Source organism: Thalassophryne amazonica, chromosome 6, assembly GCF_902500255.1.
Source record: "Thalassophryne amazonica chromosome 6, fThaAma1.1, whole genome shotgun sequence".
NCBI lineage: Eukaryota > Metazoa > Chordata > Actinopteri > Batrachoidiformes > Batrachoididae > Thalassophryne > Thalassophryne amazonica.
This window is the reverse complement of record NC_047108.1, coordinates 11,963,100-11,986,101: the sequence shown is the minus strand read 5'-3', so window position 1 is coordinate 11,986,101 and position 23,002 is coordinate 11,963,100. Positions and strand designations below refer to the sequence as shown.

Sequence of the window (23,002 nt, the reverse complement as noted above, 5' to 3'; positions counted from 1 at the left end):
GTGTTTCCCGGTCACTACAGTTTTGTTTGATATCTACACTCAACAAAAATATAAACGCAACACTTTTGGTTTTGCTCCCATTTTGTATGAGATGAACTCAAAGATCTAAAACTTTTTCCACATACACAATATCACCATTTCCCTCAAATATTGTTCACAAACCAGTCTAAATCTGTGATAGTGAGCCCTTCTCCTTTGCTGAGATAATCCATCCCACCTCACAGGTGTGCCATACCAAGATGCTGATTAGACACCATGATTAGTGCACAGGTGTGCCTTAGACTGCCCACAATAAAAGGCCACTCTGAAAGGTGCAGTTTTGTTTTATTGGGGGGGGGGGGGGGATACCAGTCAGTATCTGGTGTGACCACCATTCGCCTCATGCAGTGCAACACATCTCATTCGCATAGAGTTGATCAGGTTGTCAATTGTGGCCTGTAGAATGTTGGTCCACTCCTTTTCAATGGCTGTGCGAAGTTGCTGGATATTGGCAGGAACTGGTACACACTGTCGTATACGCCGGTCGAGAGCATCCCAAACATGCTCAATGGGTGACATGTCTGGTGAGTATGCCGGCCATGCAAGAACTGGGACATTTTCAGCTTCCAAGAATTGTGTACAGATCCTTGCAACATGGGGCCGTGCATTATCCTGCTGCAACATGAGGTAATGTTCTTGGATGTATGGCACAACAATGGGCCTCAGGATCTCGTTACGGTATCTCTGTGCATTCAAAATGCACCTGTGTTCTTCGTCCATAACAGACGCCTGCCCATACCATAACCCCACTGCCACCATGGGCCACTCGATCCACAACATTGACATCAGAAAACCGCTCACTCACACGACGCCACACCGCTGTAGGGTTGCATCAGTTGGGGCAGATAAGGTAGGTCGCAGAACCTCACCCATACATGTCACACCCCCCAGGTAGCCACCGTGATTCACAGTAAATCCTGGGCCTAACTCATGCCACCTGTTAGGCTGACACGGGGTATTTGGGGAAGCTAATCAAGTCGGGGACAGGGGCTAAGACCCATCTGCATTCTCAGCCGTCCTGAGTAGTGTAATTACTCGCCCCACTACGCGGATCCAGCTGGTCCATTACACAGATGCATTTTCCAGACTGCCAACAGAAGATGAAGACGTTCCAAGGTCAAACCCAGTGTTTCAAGTTTCTTACCTCGACAGTCTGCCTATAACCGTTCAGCAGACTGCACGTGAAGCCGACAGAGATTCCACACTGGTAAAAGTGAAATATGTTTTGTCAGGATGGCCAAAACATGTGTCAGATGAGGTTTTTCAGCCATATGTGAGATGAAAATTTGATTTGACTGTGGAAGATGATTGCCTACTTTGGGGATTCAGGGTCGTCACTCCAGAATGTCTGCAATACAGGTTACTTTCAGAGCTACATGAAAGTCACTGGGGCACGGTAAAAATTAAGTCTTATCGAGAAGCTTATTGTTTTGGCCTTCATTAGATCAGGATATTGAAACGGAAGCGAACCAGTGTGGCATCTGCAAACATCAGTGTAGTGTTCCTGCTACAGCACCAATACATAGAGTCCAAAAAGCAAATGTTTCTTGTAGTGATGAATGTATATGCCCGATGGCCTGAAATCATACATATGCAGACTACTACCATGTCTTGAGGAACTTGTTATCTGCTTATAGGTTGCCTAGAGAGGTGGTTATTGATAACTGACCTCAATATACCCCTATATTCAATTGAATACACCACAAAGACAAGATATTTAATGTTCAAACTGATAGGCATTTTTGTTTTTGTGCAAATATTTGCTCATTCTGAAATGGATGCCTGCAACACATTTCAAAAAAGTTGGGACAGGGCAACAAAAGACTGGGAAAATTGATGAATGCTCAAAGAACACCTAATTGGAAACAGGTGAGTGTCATGACTGGGTATAAAAGGAGCTTCCCCAAAAGGCTCAGTCATTCACAAGAAAAGATGGGGCGAGGATCACCACTTTGTGAACAACTGCTTGAAAAAATAGTCCAACAGTTGAAGAACAATGTTTCTCAACGTTCAATTGCAAGGAATTTAGGGATTCAGTCATCTACAGTCCATATTATAATCAGAAGATTCAGAGAATCTGAAGAACTTTCTACACGTAAGTGGCAAGGCCGAAAACCAACATTGAATGCTTGGGACCTTCGATCCATCAGGCGGCACTGCATTAAAAACCAACATCATTGTGTAAAGGATATTACCGCGTGGGCTCAGGAACACTTCAGAAAACCATTGTCAGTTAACACAGTTTGTCGCTACATCTACAAGTGCATGTTAAAATTCTACCATGCAAAGCAAAAGCCATACATCAACAACATCCAGAAACACCACCGCCTTCTCTGGGCATGACTTTATTTGAAGATGCAGAGTGGAAAAGTGTGCTGTGGTCTGATGAGTCCACATTTCAAATTGTTTTTGGAAATCATGGACGTCGTGTCCTCTGGACAAAAGAGGAAAAAGACCATCCAGATTGTTACCAGCACAAAGTTCAAAAGCCAGCATCTGTGATGGTATGGGGGTGTGTTAGTGCCCATGGCATGGGCAACTTACACATCTGTGATGACACCAACAATGCTGAAAGGTACATCCAGGTTTTGGAGCAACACATGCTGCCATCCAAGCAATGTCTTTTTCAGGGACGTCACTGCTTATTTCAGCAAGACAATGCCAAGCCACATTCTGCACGTGTTACAACAGCGTGGCTTTGTAGTAAAAGAGTGCGGGTACTAGACTGGCCTGTCTGCAGTCCAGACCTGTTGCCCACTGAAAATGTGTGGTGCATTATGAAGCACAAAATACGACAACGGAGACCCCGGACTGTTGAACAACTGAAGTCGTACATCAAGCAAGAATGGGAAAGAATTCTACAAAGCTACAACAAAGCTATACCTACAAAGCTTCAACAGTTAGTGTCCTCAGTTCCCAAACGCTTATTGAGTGTTGTTAGAAGGAAAGGTGATGTAACACAGTGGTAAACATACCACTGTCCCAGCTTTTTTGAAATGTGTTGGCATCCATTTCAAAATGAGCAAATATTTGCACAAAAATAATAAAGTTTATCAGTTTGAACATTAAATATCTTGTCTTTGTGGTGTATTCAATTGAATATAGACTGAAGAGGATTTGCAAATCATTGTATTCTGTTTTTATTTACATTTTATACAATGTCCCAACTTCATTGGAATTGGGGTTGTAAACTGAGCAGTACACAACAGTTACTTTGTCCAATTACTTGCCTCTGAAAACAGAGTTCTGCACAAAAATGGGCTCCTTAAGTTAACGCAAAAAACAAAACAAAACAAAAAACAAAAAAAAAATTGACACTACAGGCATGACTTGATCGTCTAATTTTTTTAAACAAAATTACAAAATTGTGTCACTGTCCAGTTACTTATGGACCTGACTGTATCCAGACCGGGGGGGATAAAGATTTTTGTTGTCAAAGCAGCTTCAAGTTTTTGTAAAAGTGATTCCATCTTTGCTGAATTTTTAATGACGTCCAACAAAGCAGCCAGAAGGCAAGAATTTATTTGAGGAATGCAACAAAGCAAACAACCCCCCCCCCCCCCCCCACCACCACCAACAAAACAACAACAACAAAAACAAACAAAGCAACCTAAAAATAGTTGATAGAAATACAGAACATATCTTAAAATGATGACAGGTATTGGAAAACAAGATCTGTGTGTTTTTTGTCTGTCTCCCATTTCCAATTTATGACAGCAAAATTGTCAACACTTTCAGCAAGGAAAAACAAACAAACAATAAAAAAAAACAGATACCAAAATCAGTTTAAACAGTGGAGAAAGCAGTGCTGTAGAACACTGTGAGTAATCAACAGTTTTAATCTTCTTCTTTGTCTTTCGGCTGTTCCCGTTAGGGGTCGCCACAGCAGATCAATCGTTTCCATCTCACCCTGTCCTCTGTATCTTCCTCTGTCACACCAACCACCTGCATGTCCTCTCTCAGCACATCCATGAACCTCCTGTTTGGTCTCCCTCTTCTCCTCCTGCCTGGTGGCTCCATCCTCAGCATCCTTCTCCCTATATACCCTGGGTCCCTCCTCTGCACATGTCCAAACCATCTCAATCTCGCCTCTCTGACTTTGTCTCCAAACTGTCCCACCTGAGCTGTCCCTCTGATATGTTCATTCCTAATCTTGTCCATTCTTGTCACTCCCAAAGAGAATCTCAACATCTTCAGCTCTGCCACCTCCAGCTCTGCCTCCTGTCTTTTTGTTAGTGCCACTGTCTCTAAACCATACAACATAGCTGGTCTCACTACTGTCTTGTAAACTTTCCCCTTCACTCTTGCTGATATTCTTTGGTCATAAATCACTCCTGCCACCTTTCTCCACCCACTCCACCCTGCCTGCACTCTCTTCTTCACCTCTCTACCACACTCTCCATTACTTTGAACAGTTGACCCCAAATATTTAAACTCATCTACTTTCACCACTTCTACTCCTTGTAACTGCACTATTCCACTGGGCTTAAGTTGAGATAAATTATGACACCCCGCCCCACCCACAAAAAAGTGAATAATCAGATTTAATTGCTGTGGACTGGTGACAAAAACTGATTTAATATAGTAGTGATTTAATATATTTTGTGATAGTGTCATGAAAATGTAGCCCATTTTGTGATGTATTGTGAGACAAAAAAAAGTGATACTGGGTTGGGATTGGAGTTAATCTTCTGTAATCTTGGACTACTGGTCACTATGACCACGGGACTTCATAAGTACCTAGAAGCTTAGCTCCATCATCTCCGTCTTTACGTTTGACAGGTCTTTGTTGTGCTTTGTGTACTTGTTATTGGGAGCATGGCTAAACCAGATGGTCACCCCTCTGACTGATCTGCTTGAGGTTACTTTCTACAATCAAAGAACGCCTGAGGGAGTTTTTCTTTACCGATGTGGCCGACGTGGTTGCTCAGGAGGGTTGGTAAAGTTCCCCTTGTGAAGCTTGACTTATGTTGTGATTTGGTGCTATATAAATGTAATGAATTAAAAGTAGGTGGTGAAAATAGACAACTGAGATAATGCGATAATCAGGATTAACTGTTCTCCCAGCTGAAGCCTCCTTCTGATCCTCCTCCACAACATGAAACCCGTGCTTGAAAAACACATTTTTGAAATTTTAAGAGAAATTTAAGGTTTTTGTAAAAGTGTAAGAAAATCGTGGAAGTAATGTTTTGTGCACACGCCAAAACAATCATATAATGGGAATCATACAAAAGTAGGTGTGATCTGCAATAATCAAATCATATGAAATTTGGCTATAATTTTAAAAAATAAATAAATTGTGCCAAATTTACTCAATTTTGAGACTGGGATGGAAATAAATCACCCTTAACTGTGATGCGTGTGTGTGGCACAGGTGCAGAGTGCAAACTTGTTTTGGGGGCAGTAGTTATTGTGGGTGTTTGTGTTCTTACCTTCTCCCTTAAAGCATTTTGGTACATCTCAGCATTAGCAAAATAGAGCGTGGCTGAAGATCTGAAGATCAAAATTCCTGGTACCTGCCTCACCTGCAAATCAACCAGTCAGTTAGTAAAGGTGAAAAGATGCAAACATGTGACAGTTTATCTTGTGAAGTTGAAAAACTAATTTGTGTCTGACTTTAAAGTGGCACTCAGAAAGTGACGTACTCATGGCTGCCACCAGTGGTCCTGGTGACCCGCTGTCCTGCACATTGTTCAGCTAATTATTAACAGGGGTTGGTGAAAAGTTGACCAGACTTATTTATCTGGGGTGGCCCTGTATTGGAGGGGGGCTGAATCAAAGTCCAGTGCTGGCCACGTCTGGATCTGCCCTTGGATTTGTCCCCAGGTTTGTGCCTCGAGACAATCGTATCTCAGAGGTCTACAGACATTTCCTTTGACTTCATGCTTGGTTTGTGCTCTGACTTGCACTGTCAACTGTGGGACCTTATATGTAGACAGGTGTGTGTCTTTCCAAATCATGTCCAATCAACTAAATTTACCCCAGGTGGACTCCAATTAAGCTGTAGAAACATCTCACGGATGATCAGTGGAAACAGGATACACCTGAGCTCTGTTGTGAGCTTCATGGCAAAGGCTGTAAATACTTATGTACATGTGATTTCTTAGTTTTTTTTTTTTTGTTTATTTTCAATAAATTTGCAGCAATCTAAAAAAAAAAACAACTTTTTCACATTGTCTTTATGGTGTATTGTGTGTAGAATTTTGAGGAAAAAAATTAATTTAATCCATTTTGGAATAAGGCTGTAACATAAACCAATGTGGAAAACGTAAAGCACTGTGAATGCTTTCTAGATAAAAAATAAAAAAATATCATGTTGTCATTATGGGGTGTTGTGAGTAGAATTTTGAGGGAAAAATAAATTTAGTCCATTTTAGAATAAGACTGTAACATAAAATGCAGACATGAAGTGCTGTGAATACTTTCCAGATACACAGTATGTCTTTTGCTCGCATGCACGCACGGATGCACACGCGCACACACACACACCCACACACACAGCAATCCACGTTAGTGCTTATATTCCTCCTCATTGCTCATCACACAGAAGTGAATGGAACTTGAAAACAAAAATTAAAAACTTCATAAAAGTACCATATTTTCTCGACTATAAGTTGCAACAAAAACAACGACAAAACATTTAAATAAAAATAAATAAATAAGCCTAATATAATGCACACAGGAGTATAAGTCACATTTATTTTTGAAATATATGTTCTGCAGGAATTTCTGCAAGTGTGTGCGTGTGTTTGTGTTTGTGTGAGTGTGTGTAGGGGGTGCGCCTGATATGGGATGTTGTGATCAGATGGGGCAGTGAAGGAGGAGGTTGAAGGAACGAGTCACTGAGGTGCTTCACCTCAGGGAGCTACAGTGGATATTGCTCTTGCACGCTCTTTCATTTTGTGCACAGAACTGTTTCCTTGCCAGAAAACCTCATTTCTGCATTTTGTCATCTGATATTGCTCTTAATGGCAATATCAGATGACAATCTGATTACCGTGTTATCTGGAGGATTAGTTATAGTTTTTTTTATTAGTTTGGGAGGCTTTGTGACTTAAATGCCACAAAATCATGTGTTCGTTACTACTACTATTAGTTATAACTTTTTATCAAAGCACTAAATAAAATAAACTTCAACAATAAAAGAAAAAACATCAGTAGTAAAAAGTATAATACAACAGGGCACAAAAAACCCAAATGAAAGAGCTGATAATACAGAAAACGGTGCAACTTTTACTCTGAAAAATATGGTAGCTTAATTCATGTTCCACAAGTGGACTTTGATGTGTGGCAGTTGTATTTGTGTAAAGTGGTTTTGACTGTACACTATATAGACCCCTGGTACCAATCCTAACAATCAAGCAACCATTAGGGAGTGCCAATGATCATGGGGGGTCTAAGGTTGACAAAATCAGAATTTTATGTTAAGAAAGTCACAATAACACCTGGAAAGCTTTAATGAGTTGAAAATATTTTTTTTTCCTTTGGACAATGCAAAGATAAAAATTTAAATAAAATAACCACTGTTAGAGATGATTAAAAGATGCCCCCGGATCCCTCAGAGAGCAAAAAATTATCTGTGTGTGTGTGTGTGTGTGTGTCCCTCTGATGTCCAAACAGCACCTCAGAATTGAACCAAACTTGGCACACACATACTTTGGCATACGGGAAGTGACTTCAGTAGGTGGTGGCCAAGTTGTTAATGCGCTTGGTTTCAGTGCAGAAGGTTCCTGGTTCAAATCCCACCCCTGCCACATTTCTCCATGTAATGTGGAGTTGCGTCAGGAAGGGCATCCGGCATAAAACCTGTGCCAATTCAACATGCAGATCCACCTTGGATTTGCTGTGGTGAACCCGAGCGCAAACAACGGAACAGCCGAAGGGTCTTACTCACAGTTAAGGGGAGAGACACTTTTGTGGTGCACAACTGAGCCAGACTTGGCACACAAATACTTTGACATATATGGGTAGTGACATAGACTAATGAGTACTTTAGCAGTAGTAGTTAAGGGGTGAGACACATTTGTGCTCCATCATCATTGGCAAGTGTACTAAAAGGTTGGTGTCATAATTTTCTATTTTCTTCTTTCCTCTGAACTTTTTACCTCTTCATTTTGCAAGTAACAGTACTAGTAGCGGTAGCTGTAGCAGCAGTAGTAGTAGTAGTAACAGCAATGATCTCTTCTTGAGGCAGCTGCAGTCACGCCCTAACAGTTCTTTGGAATGCAGGATAGGTGGGAGGTGAGTTTGGTTAGTTAATTTTTAATTTCAATTCCTTCGGCGAGTTATCAGTTAGTTTGTTTTGAGCGCTCAGTGACTTCAGACAAACATCTCTGACTGCTCTGAGATTTTATATTTCTTTCCCAGGGCAGGTTTGTATAAATGACATGTTGCCGGTAGCTTCACACACACGTCACTGTTGTAAATCTGGACCCAGAGTTCTACTGAACCAACAAGTGGAGGCGTGGAAGCTCGTTTTGAAGTATGCAAGTGTTCAAGTTGTTTGGACTCAATCCAGCAAAGAAATGGGAGAACTCCTCTCCATAGACACCAAGGATGGACAGGCAGCACGTCTCTTACACTGTGCTTTAAGAAATATCACCTTCCAGATGGTGAACATGTTGCAACCCTTCATGCCGTTTCTGTGATGTCACACCTGAATACAACCTTGAAAAAAAAACTGCAGATGTTTGGACCTCAATACACAGTGAGTTTCTTTCGACAAGACGATCCTGCGGTTATTGTTCCACGTCTGAAGTTGGCAAACCTGAAAGATTCTCACGAAACAAAAGCTCCGGTGATGGTGTGACAGTTGGTGAGTCAGCAGGGCAGAGATCAACAGTTTACTTTTTAACTGTCACCATGTGTGACAGTTAAAAAGCACAACATGAACCAGTCTGAGGCTTTTGGCAATAACACAAAACAATCTTTTTCTTCTGTCTGGTAGAAATCCAAAAATCCTCTTTGATTCAGATCATCTAACATAAGAAAAAAATGACTAAACAATCCGGACGTTACAGAGAGGATTTAGGGTTGAGCTTAAAAAAAACACAGGTACATAGTTCACATAGCTCAGGGGTGACACGCCCAGCCTGACCCAGGTGTCCGTCCTCAGTGTCACGTTTACACCTATTGTTCTGTTACTGTGCATGGGCCGTTAAACAGTGGCAAATATCAAGACCTACGGTAAACATTAGCTGTCACATGACTGACTGACACAAGTGAGCTTTTCTCTGCATATTCTTTAGTTAGATGGTTAATTACATTCAGTAATTACTAAGACTGAAGCGGTACAGGATCCCACTCAGCTCACTTATTCAGCACCAAGTCCAAACGGAAATCACCCCAAGGTGCAAACCCTACCCATCCCGTAGGCAAGCCCCCTGGTGGCATGAGGTGGGATTCTGTTAACGTGCATAATTTGAAGAAGCCAAATGAAAATGCACTTCATCGAAACGTGTATTTAAACCCCACCCCCTCTCAAATATGGCAAAAATGCACGTACATGTGGCCTGCAGAGACGACATCAAGCTCAGACTGCGCTGAGGTCACTCAACGTGTTGTGGCGACGTCTCTGTGTGCGTCTGGTGGTTCAGCAGTGGTGACTTTGAGTTGTGTTTATGAAGCGTGAGTGTCTGCACCCTGTGTTTATTTGCCATCAAAAAATGCACTGTGTTTATTCCATCCATCTGTGATGCGGCGCTCGTCCTCGCGCCTGCTTTGTACTAATGTAAATATTATTTATGTACCTGATTATAGTCCTGCAGCGGCCTGTAGAGCTCCGTACCTGGAACCTGTCCCAGCAGGGAGTACGTAGGCCTGGAAAAAATGCCCCCACACACACACACACACACACACCCACAAAACAGTATGTAAATCCTCTGCAGAAGGGTGGAGGTAAAAATGCAGGCATGTCTAGTTTTCCAGAGTGATGTCATCTGGAGATTTAACATTCAAGTCGCTGGTGTGTTTGTGTTAATGCTGAGGTCCTACAGCTGCGTCCTGAAGATGACGGTGAGCATGGAGAAGGCAATGGAAGCGACCAGTCCCAGATCCGGGTTCAGCAGCAGGGTGAGGATAAAGGTGCCAACCCAGATCAGCTGCAGACGGACAGACACGTCTGTCAACAACAACAACAAAAATACTACAGACAGCAGTCAAACTGCACTGAAGTCAGAAAAATGAAGATGGAACTTTTATGAGACAACGTGAGATATGACTCACTTTAAACTTGACTCCCTAAAGAACAGAGCTTTGGGAGAGAATTTGGACTCTCGGGGAGGAGAAAACCTGATTATTATCATTCAAACGTCTGTAACTTTGATTCTATTAGGTTTTAAAATGAAGTTTTTATGGTTTTCAAAGGGATAATGGAATATTAATATGATATATGATAAAAGTCCTTTTGAAAAACATTTATTTCATGACTATCAGTAAATATCAGTACTTTTCAAGCACAGACGCAGGATTAAAAACATGAAAAATGCATTTTTTATTCTAAGCAAAACGTCAGAGTTCAATTCAATTTATATATATATATATATATATATATATATATATATATATATATATATATATATATATATATATAAATTTGAACACCCTGTGATTTTGCAAGTTCTCCCACTTAGAAATCATGGAGGGGTCTGAAATTTTCATCTTAGGTGCATGTCCACTGTGAGAGACATAATCTAAAAAAAATCCAGAAATCACAGTTCTCCCTATTTCTCTTCTACATTATTTATCTTTCCCCCCTCTTAATCTTCTAACCGTAACCCTTTTCCCCTTTTGTGGAGTCAGGGAGCAGAATCAACAGACAGCAAGGCTCAGCAGTTTTAGGAATCAGTGTCACATTTGAAGTCGTTTTTTAAAAAACTACTTTCACGTGGCGGTAAGATGGCCCCGCCCTTGTTGCTCTCGATGCTCACCATGTCCACTTTGTTGCTCCTCCACAGTGCAGGAACGTCCATGAACAGCTTCATTATGCCCTGGAGGTTCACGTAGATGATGGCAGCCAGCATCGCCTGCAACCTCAGACAAATATAAAGAATTTAAAACGCTCATAAATGCTAAAACACGCAGACGCCACATTTGTATGAGCTAAGAGTGTCTTCACACAGACTGTATGTTTGTGAGGTTGACATGTATAAACCTCTTTCTGCAGCATCCCTGTCATTAAAATGTCAGGTTAATTTGGATTTTAAATCTGAAAACTGATAAAAAGTCGTCTCACATTCATGTGGTCCAAACACGTTCACAACAACTCTGCAAACTCATTCTTGTGTACGAATGCAAATAAACTGCCGGCACCTTTGGCAGATCTTCAAAGAGAGCTCCAATCCACAGCACAATGACAAGGATAACGAGCGCCGATATCACCCAAGCAACCTGCAGGAAACAAGCCGGCGATAACGAGAGGCCCAATGGAAACCAGGGGAAAGTTAAAGATGAATGAATCGCACTTATTAGAGCGAACTGATACACAATAATAAAGGCGTCGTTATTTACAACCTCCACTCGTCTCTAATGGGGCCTGAACTGATTAATAGTGTTGTCTGAATAAATCTGTTTAGGCTTTCAGCTAATCTGTGCTCATATACAACGTGTGAGGAAAAATTTAAATCCTCTGGGTTTAATGGTGTCACATAATAGAGGAACATTGATCCCTGTAGACTTTTCACTGTGTTTAACCTTTAAAATTGATCCAGTTCGTCTCACTATAGACACACGGGAATGATTTGAAAATGTTCTTGGGAAAAGCTCGTGTTCATTATGGAAACCCATAAACCTCTTTGTGAATTTATTCAATGTTCAGGTATTCATGCAAAAATAGGTTACAAATGTTTATGAAAAATGTATATTATTCTGTTGTGTGGGCCGCCAGAAGAGGAGGTACTGCTGGCCCACCACCAGAGGGCGCCCTGCCTGAAGTGCGGGCTTCAGGCACGAGAGGGCGCTGCCGCCACAGACACAGCCAGGGGTGACAGCTGTCACTCATTATCTCATGACAGCTGTCACCCAGCTACACTTCATCATACTACTCCATAAAACCCGGACGTCATCTCCACCTCATTGCCGAGATATCATCGACCTGTGAAGGTAATATTCTCTGCTGTGTCTGAACTTAACACTGACTTTATAGTCTGAACTTCTTTGCAGCCGTTTTCCTGTGGGTGTTGCCTTATCTGTGGGATTGCCGTTTTGGTGTGATCAGCGACGGCTTCGCGTCACACTCCAACCAGATAAGTAGTTAACAGGAGCTGCACGAGTGTGTGATTAGAGGTGGAGGTGACTTTCCACCTTCTGACTGTTTTTGTTACTGGGTGTGCACACACCCACATCTCACTGTTTGTGCTCCTCACCAGCAGTACCAGATCCGACAGTCGGGGACGGTGATCACCTGGGAATTCGGGACTTGGCGGCTCCAGTATTCACCAGGTTCGGTGGCGGCGGAAATCGTGTGGTTCCGGCTCTTCTCAGGACAGACGTCTTCTATCCTCGAGCCTGCCCACACGTCACCTTTGTGTATTGACTGCTATCATATTCTGAGATTGTCTGTATAGTCGTTGTGCACATTCACAACATTAAATTGTTACCTTTTGGCTCATCTATTGACCGTTCATTTGCGCCCCCTGTTGTGGGTCCGTGTCACTACACTTTCCCCAACAGGATATCTCGGCCAATGTCATGGATCCCGAGGGGGTCAACCATCTGTTGGACAGCCAATGGAAGAGCAGGGTGCACAGGCGTCGGCTGGAGGCGTGATTGGTGAGTTGCAGCATATCCTCACCGCCTTTACCGCTCGGATGGACCTGATGACCGAGCAAAACGTCATCCTTAATCGCAGGATGGAGGCTCTCACTGCGCAGGTGGAAGCGTGCGCTCAGGGCGCTGCTGCAGCTCCTCCTCCTGCCGACCCGGTGCCGAATACAGACGTTCCACTGGTCATTCAACGACCCCCCCCCCCCACCATCCCCTGAAGCATACATAAGCCCCCCAGAGCCGTATGGAGGTTGTGTGGAGACGTGCGCGGACTTTCTTATGCAGTGTTCGCTCGTCTTTGCACAACGTCCCGTGATGTATGCGTCTGACTCCAGCAAGGTGGCTTACGTGATTAATTTGCTTCGGGGTGAGGCACGCGCTTGGGCTACAGTGCTTTGGGAGCAAGGCTCACGGCTCCTTACCACTTATACTGGGTTTGTGAGGGAGCTCAGGACCGTTTTTGATCACCCTAACAGAGGCGAAACCGCGTCTACCCTGCTGCTGAAAATGAGACAGGGGCGTCTGAGCGCAGCCGAATATGCCATCAACTTCCGCATCACGGCTGCGAGGTCCGGCTGGAATATGACTGCGCTCCGCACCGCCTTCATAAATAGACTGTCGTCGGTCCTGAAGGAGCACCTGGTGGCTAAGGAGGAACTGCGGGATTTGGCTGAGCTTATCGATTTGGTTATACGGTTGGACAATCGGTTAGAAGAACGCCGATGGGAGCGAGGCGAAGGGCGTGGTCAGGCACAAGCCGTCCCTCTTCCTCCCGGGTCCGAAAGGGAGCCGTCTTACCCACGCTCCACAGCCACAGCGCTCCGTGTGGCTACAGCTCCCCCTGCTGACGGTGCTAGGGACACGAGCAGGGCCACATTCAGACAGAGGAGGCTGGTCCGTGGGGAGTGCTTTGTCTGCGGCTCGAGTGAGCATCAGCAGAGAGACTGCCTCAAACGGTCAAAACACAAACGCCCGCCCTTAGAGACTGGGCTGAGGGGGGGTCAAAACATTCACGTGGGTCATACACATCTGTCAACACGACTCCCAGTTAAAATCCTGAGCGGGGATTTAACCCTTCAAGCCCCAGCACTGGTGGACACGGGTCAGAAGGGAATCTGCTGGATAGCAGATGGGCAAGGGAGGTAGGGCTCCCTCTGGTGGCACTTTTTCACCAGTGAAGGTGCGAGCACCAGATGGCACTCTTCTCCCTTTTATCACACACAACCCTGTAACCCTGGTAGTGTCTGGGAATCACCGGGAGGAGATTGAGTTTTTTGGAACTCCTTCTACCTCCAGCGTGATTTTGGCTTCCCATGGATGATTAAACACAATCCCCAGATTGATTGGCCGTCTGGGGTTGTGACTCAGTGGAGCAAAACCTGCCACCGGAATTGTTTAGGATCCTCGGTTCCTCCCGGTGTAAATGCTAATGAGGAGGTTAAAGTCCCTCCCAATCTGACGGCGGTGCCGGTTGAGTACCGCGACCTTGCTGACGTCTTCAGCAAGGATCTGGTGGTCACCCTTCCCCCGCACCGTCCGTACGATTGTGCCATTGATTTGGTCCCAGGCGCTGAGTACCCGTCCAGCAGGCTGTACAACCTCTCACGTCCTGAGCGCGAATCAATGGAGACCTACATCCGGGACTCATTAGCTGCCGGGCTGATCCGGAATTCCACCTCCCCGATGGGTGCAGGTTTCTTTTTTGTGGGCAAGAAAGACGGCGGACTCCGTCCATGCATTGATTACAGGGGGCTGAACGACATAACGGTTCGCAATCGATACCCTTTACCCCTGTTGGGTTCAGTGTTCACGCCCCTGCATGGAGCCCAAATTTTCACCAAACTGAGTACCTGGTCATGCCGTTCGGCCTCACCAACGCCCCCGCGACGTTCCAAGCTTTGGTAAATGACGTCTTGCGGGACTTCCTGCACCGATTCGTCTTCGTATATCTGGATGACATACTCATCTTTTCCCCGGACCCTGAGACTCATGTCCAGCATGTACGTCAGGTCCTGCAGCGGTTGTTGGAGAACCGGCTGTTTGTGAAGGGTGAGAAGTGTGAGCTTCACCGCACCTCTTTGTCCTTCCTGGGGTTCATCATCTCCTCCAACTCCGTCGCCCCTGATCCGGCCAAGGTTGCGGCGGTGAGAGATCGGCCCCAACCAGCAAGCCATAGGAAGCTGCAACAGTTCCTCGGCTTTGCAAATTTCTACAGGAGGTTCATTAAGGGCTACAGTCAGGTAGTTAGCCCCCTGACAGCCCTGACCTCTCCAAAACTCCCCTTCACCTGGTCGGATCGGTGCGAAGCCGCGTTCAAGGAGTTGAAACGCCGGTTCTCGTCTGCACCAGTTCTGGTGCAGCCCGACCCTAGCCGCCAGTTTGTGGTTGAAGTGGACGCCTCTGACTCAGGGATAGGAGCCATGCTATCCCAGAGCGGGGAGACCGATAAGGTTCTTCACCCGTGTGCCTACTTTTCTCGCAGGTTGACCCTCGCTGAATGGAACTATGACGTCGGCAATCGAGAACTCCTTGCGGTGAAAGAGGCTCTTGAGGAGTGGAGACACCTGTTGGAGGGAGCGTCTGTGCCATTCACGGTTTTCACTGACCATCGGAACCTGGAGTATATCAGGACCGCCAAGCGGCTGAACCCAGGCAAGCCCGCTGGTCACTGTTCTTCGGACGTTTTGACTTCCGGATCACCTATCGCCCCGGGACCAAGAACCAGAGATCGGATGCCTTGTCCCGGGTACACGAAGACGAAGTCAAAACTGTGCTGTCGGATCCACCGGAGCCCATCATACCGGAGTCCACTATCGTGGCCACCCTCACCTGGGACGTGGAGAAGACCGTCCGGGAGGCCCTGGCATGGAGCCCGGACCCCGGAACTGGTCCGAAGAATCGTATGTATGTCCCACCAGAAGCCAGAGCTGCAGTCTTGGATTTCTGTCACGGTTCCAAGCTCTCCTGTCATCCAGGGGTGCGAAGGACCGTGGCAGTTGTCCGGCAGCGCTTCTGGTGGGCGTCTATGGAGGCCGACGTCCGGGAGTATATCCAGGCCTACACCACCTGTGCCAGGGGCAAGGCAGACCACAAAAGGTCCCAAGGACTTCTCCAGCCACTCCCTGTGCCTCATCGCCCCTGGTCCCATATCGGCCTGGATTTCGGTCACGGGCCTCCCGCCGTCCCAGGGCAACACCACCATCCTCACGATAGTGGACCGATTCTCCAAGGCGGCCCACTTCATGGCCCTCCCGAAGCTCCCAACGGCCCAGGAGACAGCAGACCTCCTGGTCTGCATGGGATACCAACTGACGTAGTCTCGGATCGTGGTCCCCAGTTTTCCTCTCAAGTCTGGAGGAGTTTCTGCAGAGAACTGGGGGCCACCGTGAGCCTCTCGTCCGGGTACCACCCACAGACGAACGGACAGGCAGAACGGGCCAACCAAGAGTTGGAACAGACCCTCCGCTGTGTGACATCCGCGCACCCGACGGCCTGGAGTAACCATCTGGCCTGGATCGAGTATGCACATAACAGCCAGGTGTCTTCTGCCACCGGCCTCTCCCCATTTGAGGTGTGTCTGGGGTACCAACCACCATTGTTTCCCATGGTGGAGGGAGAGGTCGGTGTGCCCTCGGTCCAGGCCCACCTGCGGAGGTGCCGTCGGGTGTGGCGCACCGCCCGTTCTGCCTTGTTAAAGGCCCGGACGAGGGCTAAGGCCCATGCAGACCGCCGGCGGTCCCCGGCCCCTGCATACCAGCCCGGGCAGGAGGTGTGGTTATCAACCAAGGACATTCCCCTGCAGGTGGACGCCCCCAAACTGATGGACAGATTCATTTGACCATTCAAGATCATCAAAATCCTCAGTCCTGCTGCAGTGAAGCTCCAGCTCCCGGCTTCACTGCGGATCCACCCTGTTTTTCATGTCTCCCGGAATAAACCACACCTCACCTCACTCCTCTGTGCTCCCGGTCCGGCGCCGCCTCCTGCCCGGATCATTGACGGGGAGCCGGCTCCTGGATGTCCGTCGAATGGGCCGGGGGTTCCAGTATTTGGTGGACTGGGAGGGGTATGGACCCGAAGAACACTCCTGGGTGAAGAGGAGCTTCATCCTGGACCCAGCCCTCCTGGCCGATTTCTACCGCCGACACCCGGATAAACCTGGTCGGGCGCCAGGAGGCGCACGTTGAGGGGGGGGGTCCTGTTGTGTGGGCCGCCAGAAGAGGAGGTACTGCTGGCCCACCACCAGAGGGCGCCCTGCTTGAAGTGCGGGCTTCAGGCACGAGAGGGCGCTGCCGCCATGGACACAGCCGGGGGTGACAGCTGTCACTCATATCTCATGACAGCTGTCACCCATCTACACTTCATCATACTACTCCATAAAACCCAGACGTCATCTCCACCTCATTGCCGAGATATCATCTACCTGTGAAGGTAATATTCTCTGCTGTGTCTGAACTTAACACTGACTTTATAGTCTGAACTTCTTCGCAGCCGTTTTCCTGTGGGTGTTGCCTTATCTGTGGGATTGGCGTTTTGGTGTGATCAGCGACGGCTTCGCTTCACACTCCAACCAGATAAGTGGTTTAACAGGAGCTGCACGAGTGTGTGATTAGAGGTGGAGGTGACTTTCCACCTTCTGACTGTTTTTGTTACTGGGTGTGCACACACCCACATCTCACTGTTTGTGCTCCTCACCAGCAGTACCAGATCCGACAGTCGGGGACGGTGATCACCTGGGAATTCGGGACTTGGCGGCTCCAGTATTCACCAGGTTCGGTGGCGGCGGAAATCGTGTGGTTCCGGCTCTTCTCAGGACAGACGTCTTCTATCCTCGAGCCTGCCCACACGTCACCTTTGTGTATTGACTGCTATCATATTCTGAGATTGTCTGTATAGTCGTTGTGCACATTCACAACATTAAATTGTTACCTTTGGCTCATCTATTGACCGTTCATTTGCGCCCCCCCGTTGTGGGTCCGTGTCACTACACTTTCCCCAACATATTCATTCATTCATTCATTCCCGGTGTCGCAGACCGAACAGTCCCCCCTAAAAATTGGTCCGCTCTGCCTCCACTGCGCATGCATCATTTCAGAGCTCAGCAACTCGTCTGAGATGGAGACTCTTCACCTAAAGTGATCAGATGGATTAATGTGATTATTAACCATCAGATGACAAAGTAAAACCTCTTAAAATCATTCTAAAGTCAGCTTTAATCAGAAACGCGGCCGTTTTAAGCGAAAAACAAGACAATACTCTGTGACGCTTTGAAATGACTGATGCACAGTGAATGCATCAGCTAGCAGCTCATGTAGCAGCTAGCGCTCTGATCGCTTCCTCTGTCTTTTATTATGAAATCATACTGAATTTATGTTGAAATGATTGTTGTACAAAAGCTTCAGATATCTGTCGCTGAGATAGATGATGACTGGAGTGCAGGTTGAAGCAGAAACAAGGTGATCATCCATGAACCGCGGCTGCTGACACATGCGCAGTGAAGGTAGGGCAGACTTAGTTAGGGGGGACCGTTCAGTCAGCGACACGACTGTGGCAGCAGACTGAGCAGCCCATCCCACACTTCCCTATCTCCTGCCGAGTCCTCTAAGTGTTCCAAAGCATTCCCAAACTAGATGTTGTGTGGGCCGCCAGGTACTGCTGACCCACCACCAGAGGGCGCCCTGCCTGAATGGTGGGCTTCAGGCATGAGAGGGCGCAGTCGCCTCCCAGGAGCAGCCTAGAGTGACCAGCTGTCACCCATCAACCATTCATCACCACCTTCCATAAAAGCTGGGCAGCAACTCCACCTCCCTGCCTAGATATCAGTCTACTATCAGGTAAACTGCTCAGCTGTTTTGTGCTGTGTTTCTCTGCTGAACCTTTTGCAGTCGTTCCTGTTTATACACTTGCAGCTGGGAGCTGGGTTTGTGGACAGTGAAGGAGTTGACGTACTTCGCTTCTCACTCCAAACTAGATAAGTGTTTCATCCAGGCACTGCACGTACTATGTTCCTGTGTTGGAGGTGGAGGTTTCCCTCAAGAAGGAATTGTGTTTGTCTGCTGACTGTTTATTGGGTGTGCACACACCCACCATAACCTGTTTGTGCTTCCTGCCAGCAGTACCAGATCTGACAGCTGGAGACGGTGGCCACCTGGGGACTCAGGACTTGGCGGCTCCGGGTTGTTCCAGATCCGTTGGCAGTGGAAATTGTGTGGGCAGGCTCGAGGATAGAAGACGTCTGTCCAGAGAAGAGCCGGGCCCCACACGACTCAACTGTGCTACTGTCTATGAGACTGGGGCGTCGGAGTGCTGCCTAGTATGCAGTCGACTTCCGCATAGCGGCAGCTAGAGCCAGCTGGAATGCTACTGCGCGCCGCCTTTGTAAACAGAATGTCTCCGGTCCTAAAGGAGCACCTGGTGGCTAAGGACGAGCCGCGGGATTTAGACGGGCTTATCGACCTGGTCATACGATTAGACAACCGATTAGACGAACGTCGTCGGGAGCGAGATGAGGGGCGTGGCTGGGCACGAGCCGTCCCTCTCCCTTCCGGGTCTGAAAAGGTAACGCCGTCCCCCACGCTCCACAGTCTCAGCGCTCCGTGTGGCTACAGCTCCCCCTGCTGACGAAGCTATGGACACGAGCAGGGCTAAAGTGAGATCAGCCAATAGACAAAGGAGACTGGCCCGCGGGGAGTGTTTCGTCTGCGGCTCGAACGAGCACCTGCAGAAAAACTGCCCCAAGTGGTTAAACACCAACGCCCGCCCTTCGAAACTGGGATAAGCGTGGGCCATAACATTCACATGGGACACACACGCATTTCCACATGCCTCCCAGTTACGATCCTGAGTGGGGATCTAACCCTTCAAGCCCCAGCACTGGTGGACACGGGGTCAGAAGGGAATCTGCTGGACAGCAGATGGGCAAGGAAAGAAGGGCTCCATCTAGTGGCCCTTCCGTCACCATTGAAGGTACGGCGCTAGATGGCACCCTTCTTCCTGTAATCACACACAAGACACAGCCAGTAACTTTGGTTGTGTCTGGGAATCAGCGGGAGGAGATTGAGTTCTATGTAACTCCTTCTACCTCCCGCGTTATTTTGGGCTTCCCATGGATGATCAAACACAATCCCCGGATTGATTGGCCGTCTGGGGTTGTGGCTCAGTGGAGCGAAACCTGCCACCGGGAGTGTTTAGGATCCTCGGTTCCCCCCGGTTTGACTGCTAACGAGGTGGTTAAAGTCCCCCCCCAATCTGACGGTGGTGCCTGAGGAGTACCATGATCTTGCTGACGTCTTCAGCAAAGATCTGGCACTCACTCTACCCCCACACCGTCCGTACGATTGCGCCATTGATTGATCCCGGGCGTTGAGTACCCGTCCAGCAGACTGTACAACCTCTCACGTCCTGAGCGCGAATCAATGGAGACCTACATCCAGGACTCGTTAGCTGCCGGGCTGATCCGGAACTCCACCTCCCCGATGGGTGCCGGTTTCTTTTTTGTGGGCAAGAAAGACGGCGGACTCCATCCATGCATTGATACAGAGGGCTGAACGAGATTACGGATTCAGTGTTCACGCCCCTGCATGGAGCCAAAATTTTCACAAAGCTTGATCTTAGAAATGCGTACCACCTGGTTCGGATCCGGAAGGGAGACGAATGGAAGACGGCATTAACACCCGTTAGGTCACTTTGAGTACCTGGTCATGCCGTTCGGCCTCATTAATGCCCCCGCGATGTTCCAAGCCTTGGTAAATGATGTCTTGCGAGACTTCCTGCATCGGTTTGTCTTCGTATATCTGGACGATATTCTCATCTTCTCCACGGATCCTGAGACTCATGTCAAGCATGTACGTCAGGGTATGGACCCGAGAGCGCTCCTGGGTGAGGAGGAGCTTCATCCTGGACCCGGCCCTCCTGGCCGTTTTTACACCGTCATCCCGACAAGCTGGTCGAGGGGGGGGTCCTGTTGTGTGGGCCGCCAGAAGAGGAGGTACTGCTGGCCCACCACCAGAGGGCTCCCTGCCTGAATGGTGGGCTTCAGGCACGAGAGGGCGCAGTCGCCTCTCAGGAGCAGCCTAGAGTGACAGCTGTCACCCATCAACCATTCCTCACCACCTTCCATAAAAGCCGGGCAGCAACTCCTCCTCCCTGCCGAGATATCAGTCTACTATCAGGTAAACTGCTTAGCTGTTTTGTGTTGTGTTTCTCTGCTGAACCTTTTGCAGTCGTTCCTGTTTATACACTTGCAGCTGGGAGCTGGGTTTGTGGACAGTGATGGAGTTTGACGTACTTCGCTTCTCACTCCAAACTAGATAAGTGTTTCATCCAGGCACTGCACGTACTGTGTTCCTGTGTTGGAGGTGGAGGTTTCCCTCAAGAAGGAAACTGTGTTTGTCTATTGACTGTTTACTGGGTGTGCACACACCCACCATAACCTGTTTGTGCTTCCTGCCAGCAGTACCAGATCTGACAGCTGGAGACGGTGGCCACCTGGGGACTCAGGACTTGGCGGCCTCCGGGTTGTTTCCAGATCGTTGGCAGTGGAAATTGTGTGGGGCCCGGCTCTTCTCTGGACAGACGTCTTCTATCCTCGAGCCTGCCCACACGTCACCCTTTTTGTATAATTGACTATTGTACTAAATCTGCATTTGTCTGTATTCCTGTTGTGCACATTTCACAACATTAAATTGTTATATTTTGGCTTATCCATTGTCGTTCATTTACAACCCCCTGTTGTGGGTCCGTGTCACTACACTTTTCCCAACACTAGATGCGACATGTAATCCCTCCAGCATGTTTGGGTCTTGCCTCGAGGCCTCAATCCAGTTGGAAGTGCTGTGGAGAGACAGCGGGGTGGCACCCTCACCAGGTGCCCAAACAAACCTTAGCTGGCTCCTTTCGATATTCAATTCTGCATCCCTCCCAGATATTTGAATTCCGACCCTGTCCCTGAGAGTAAGCCCAGATCCCCGATGGAGGAACCACTCGTATCTGGACCTTGTTCTTTTGGTCACTACCCAAAGCTCCTGTCGGTCAGGACAGGAGCATAAATCAACTGGTGAATCCAGAGCCGCACCTTCTGGTTTCAGCTTCCTGTAGTAGTCTCACTGAGTTGCTCACACCTCTATCAACAACATGGTGGGCTCCATACAACAGCAGGGGGCAGTGAATGTCTCTGTCGAAGTTTACAGTACTAAATTTGATGATTGTATGGCCGTAAAATTGAAGGCACAGTCACATTCATGTCTGCTGATGAAACATTCTTAGCCCATCAGTTAGTAGATATTTAAAGGATTATTCAGCAGCAACTGACATCTTTCACCAGAATGAAGAATTATTTGAATGAGTGGTGAAATATCTCCGGGACCAACAAGAACAGTAGCGTTAACCTTTAAGAGCCATTCAAGACATTTGAAGTAAATTATGATTTACATCCTAGCAGGGACAGGTACACAACATCGTAACAATCACTGTATAACCCAAATCACCAAGTCATCCCAAAACCCTTCACATTCTAACGGTACATTCACTATAAATTATTCTACATTTTATGAGCTCGAGCTCCTGAGTGACGCCCCACATGGGCTCCTCAAAACATGTCAGGTCCATGTCTGTGCCTTGCACTGTCACATCCACGACATGATGGAACCATTTTGGGTCCTGAATGACAACAAAGGCAGACAACCGGCCCTATCCTCACCTCTCAAAATATAATTTTTCAATTTCAATTATTTTCATTATATAGTGCCAACATCACAACAAAGTGGCACTTTATACAAGTAAGGCGAACCTTATCAACCCTCAGAGCAAGCCACAGGGAGCAGGAAATAGGAATATTTTGCACCATGTGTCATGCTTAGTTACCATTTTACGGGGTAACATATGTCACATATAGAATACCAGTGGACGTTGACCATTGTTTGACCTTTACTGTGCAGACCAAGCATTCAAACGCAGTCAAATCTATTCCATTTATTATCCCAGTAGCTCAATCAATAATTTGCACTACTTTTTTACCAAATTGGAGCAAACTTTCAACTTTTGACCCCTGTACAAAATTACATGACCTTTGTCACCATTCTTGCTTGTTTTACACTCCATAACTCCATACAATTTCTATCACAAGATAGTCCAACTATACCTTTTGGATATTTATGATCAGACAAATAATGTGGTACACTTTCAGATATGATGAAGCATCTTT

General features: G+C 47.1%; 1 protein-coding gene and 1 long non-coding RNA gene across 2 annotated transcripts in view; one reads left to right on the top strand and one right to left on the bottom strand.

The window, feature by feature from the left end:
• slc26a6 (solute carrier family 26 member 6) overlaps positions 1-23,002 on the bottom strand; it is a 127,391-nt gene that overhangs the window by 55,955 nt on the left and 48,434 nt on the right. The gene's annotated exons all lie outside the window — the stretch shown is intronic.
• LOC117511849 lies at positions 1,565-22,216 on the top strand. The gene is made up of 3 exons (XR_004561100.1): positions 1,565-1,647; positions 5,414-5,420; positions 22,206-22,216. It is a non-coding gene; the product is annotated as an uncharacterized LOC117511849 (long non-coding RNA).